This window comes from Suncus etruscus, chromosome 15 (genome assembly GCF_024139225.1).
Source record: "Suncus etruscus isolate mSunEtr1 chromosome 15, mSunEtr1.pri.cur, whole genome shotgun sequence".
Classification (NCBI taxonomy): Eukaryota; Metazoa; Chordata; class Mammalia; order Eulipotyphla; family Soricidae; genus Suncus; species Suncus etruscus.
Genome location: NC_064862.1, coordinates 31,581,823 through 31,585,269, shown reverse-complemented (window position 1 = coordinate 31,585,269; position 3,447 = coordinate 31,581,823). Strand labels below are relative to the sequence as shown.

At 48.1% G+C, this 3,447-nt stretch overlaps 1 non-coding gene across 1 annotated transcript; it reads right to left on the bottom strand.

Annotated features, from left to right (window-relative positions):
* Positions 1 to 778: 778 nt before the first annotated feature.
* On the bottom strand, positions 779 to 885 carry LOC126031605 (U6 spliceosomal RNA). Its single transcript, XR_007503437.1, has one exon. It is a non-coding gene; the product is annotated as a U6 spliceosomal RNA (small nuclear RNA).
* Positions 886 to 3,447: the final 2,562 nt, after the last annotated feature.

The window sequence follows — 3,447 nt, the reverse complement described above, 5'->3', positions numbered from 1 at the left end:
GAATTGATGGCCTCCTGGCTCCCCGTTTATGCATAGGGACTTGGGGTCTAGGGATGGAACCACAACTTCTATGTGCAAAGCACAAGCTCCAGCCCACTGAGGTATCACTCTGGACTCCCTGACTTACTCCAGAATGTGCAATGCATGTCTCAGCCCTTCCAAACCCTCCTCACCACCCCCACATTACGGTGTCGCACTTTGAGTCTGGAGGGGCTTGGAGGATCCACTGGAGGAGGCTTTAGCCCCGTGCTCCCCACCCGAGAGAGGGGCTTTATGAACTAAGTCCTTGCTAGTGTGCTCCCTGGTCCCTGCACTCATCCACCCAGTCCCATTGCTTACTACTGTAGTAACTGAGGGGTCCTCATTCCACAGGCCTGGGGTCATGCCACTCTGTAGCCTGTGTCTTGAACAGGAGTACTGGCAAGTGGTTGAAGCTGTGTCTCAGAGGATCGATGTTTCAGCATGGAATGTGGGAAAAACAGGTCCATCCTGTCATGTCAGTGGGGATGAAATGAGGTCCCCCAGCACCTTCCATACAATTGTCCACCATTTGCTTCTTGTCTGCAGAGCAAACTAGGTTCCCTAATTTGCAGCTGCTCCTTGTTTTGTCATTTTGGTGGGGCAAGTGCTCAGGGCTTACTCCTGGCTCTGCACTCAGGAATCACTCCTGGTGGTGCTCAGGGTGGACCACATGTGGGGCTAGGATTGAGCTGGAGTCACCACATACAGGCAAGAACCTTACTCCTGTACTATCTCTCACTCCAAATTGCATTTTTTTTCAAATATGGAACGCTTCACGAATTTGCGTGTCATCCTTGCGCAGGGGCCATGCTAATCTTCTCTGTATCATTCCAATTTTAGTATATGTGCTGTCGAAGCGAACACCCACATTACAATTTTCAATTTGTTCTTGGTGTGTTCTGCTGGAACAATTAAATTTTTTTTTCAAAAACCACACCTGGCTGTGTTCATGGCTTATTCTTGGCTCTGGGCTCTGACTGGTGATGATGCTTAAGGAATCACACAAGATGCTGCGGATCAAACCCAGATGGACTGCATGCAAGGCAGTGACTTCTTGCTGGTGCCCTATGCATTGTTACCCCCACCTTTCATTTTCTTTTTACTCTATTATTTACTTATTTCCTTTAGGAAGTACATGCTCAACTAAGTGGAAGTTAGTTCCACTTTCTCTGGTGTGGAAGGAAGCAGGGACAGAGACAAGTCAGAGACATGTCCGAGGAAGAACACGGGCTTTCTATCGTTTCCACACTAAGTAAGCTTTTGTGCTTTCACAAAATTAAGTATTCCAAGGTAAGCACCAGCTAGAAATTGGCACTTCATTATTTATTTTTGGAAAGTGGACTTATATGTGGGGGTTCAGGGATAGAACACCCCACCTGCATGCCCACCACAGTCTCATCCTGCTGAGCTGTTTATTTTTACTAGAGACTCCTGAAACAATGCTCTCAGGCATTGCTCCCACTCATCCTGATTGTGTGGAACTTATAACTCTAAGTGACAATATGGTAGTGGAGGTCAGTAGGGCCACAGCCAACAAAGCTCAGAGGGCCACACATTGCCAAAGGCCTTAACATGGAAAGCATGAACCCATTCCTTTCTGCTGGTCCTAGAATATCCCTGGACCTGAAATTTTGTTGTAATCGGGTGGGGGAATGCTGTGTTGGGAGTTACTCATGCTTAGGACTCAGGGATCACTCCCAGTGGTGCTTTGGGGGGGCCATGTAATGCGTGGGATCAAACCTAGAGATTCAGGGCCAGAGCGAGAGTAAAGCGGGTCGGGCACTCACTTTGCAAATAGCTGACCACCATTATCCCATAAGGTCCCCTAAGCCCAACAGGAGTGATCCCAGGGCCAGCGGTAAGGCATGAGCACACACAGATGGGTGTGACATAAAAACCAGCCAAACAATTTCCCCTCAAGCGATTGAGTCCTATAAACTGTTTCCCCAGCCACTAGAATTTTGCCCAACTTTAGTGGAGGGCTCATGGCTTACTTCTAGCACTCTTTGCTGAAAGATTACTCCTGAAAGTCTCAACAGATCATATGGGTTTCTGGGGATTGAACCCAGTCTGCCACTAAAAGATCAGTAAACTCCTTGCCCTCTTCATCTTTAAATATTCCTGCCCCTGTCTCATCTCCCTGCCAACTCTACTGCAGAGAAACCCTAAAAACATAAACCTTTTTGAAAAATAAACAAAGGGGCTGGAGTGATAGAGTAGTAGGTAAGGTGCTTGCCTTTAGGTGACTGCCCAAGTTCCACCCCCAGCACCTCTTATGACCTCAAGAGCCCTAGCAGGTATGATCCCCGAGATTATAAGGGATCCAAGAATAAGCCCTCCGCATCCTGAAATGTGGCTCGTAAACCAAATTAAAAAAAGGAATTTCCTTTGTGAGACATTACGACCTAAGAAAATGTAGCACCGAATTACCTGCTTCAGTCAATTTCCATCTATCAAAATGCCTCCTAGCAAAATGCCTGTGTGGGGCAGAGAGGTGCAGTACTCCCTTGGATGTGTGAGGGCTCAGTGTAAATCCTCAGCACAACAACACAGCATCAAAAACCAATGCCCACTGAACTAAACTTGCAACTCACACATTTGAGATACCAAGAACAAGTCTTACCTTGGTTTATTCAGACTCATTCAGGAAGATACCTATATGTCGTCTTAATTTAAATGAATGAGTCCTAGAGTTGGAGTGGGGAGATGGTGAGGCTTTTCTGGGCTCGACCCAGCTCCTGCAGGCCCTGTGGTCTGGCAGGTCTGAATGTTGCAGGGTGAAGCCGAAAAGATTCAGAAAGCAGTCAGATGAAGTTCCAGGAGTCAGCCAGTTTTATTTCACAGTCCCTACCGCCATGCACATCTCCTCACATGGCCTCTTATAGTAAGCCTTTTTTCCTAGCAGCTACTTCTCTCCTCCCTCTGGCTCTCTCGGCCTCTGCCTCCTTTTCAGCTGCCTTTTCCAGGCTTCCTAACTGGCTTCCAGGCTGACTAACTCCCTTTGGTGATGCTACTGCTGCTGCTTCTTTGATGACGCTCAAGTGATAATGCTGAATCCGATGCTGAATCTCTGATGATGACGCCTCTCCTCCACTTCTGTCTCCAACTCTCCTTCTTTTCCCCTTCTCTCTCCCCCATGCAGACTTCTCTACCCACTTATTCCAGGTGTGGCAGTTCTGATCATTCAGGTGGGAGAATGAAGAAGTTGGGGGAGGGGATACCCACACCCCAGGGGTGCTTTTCCCATCTCACCTTTGAGGCATGTAGGATCCAAATATTGCTGAAAGAGTGATTGTGAAAGATTGTGATTGAGTTCGGGCCTCACAGGGAGCCCTGCAGAGCCCTGAATAGATGTCGAGGGGCTGGAGATTCCACGGCAGGGAGGTCGCTTCCCTTGCCTGTGTTTGCTCCCCTGAGCACAGCCAA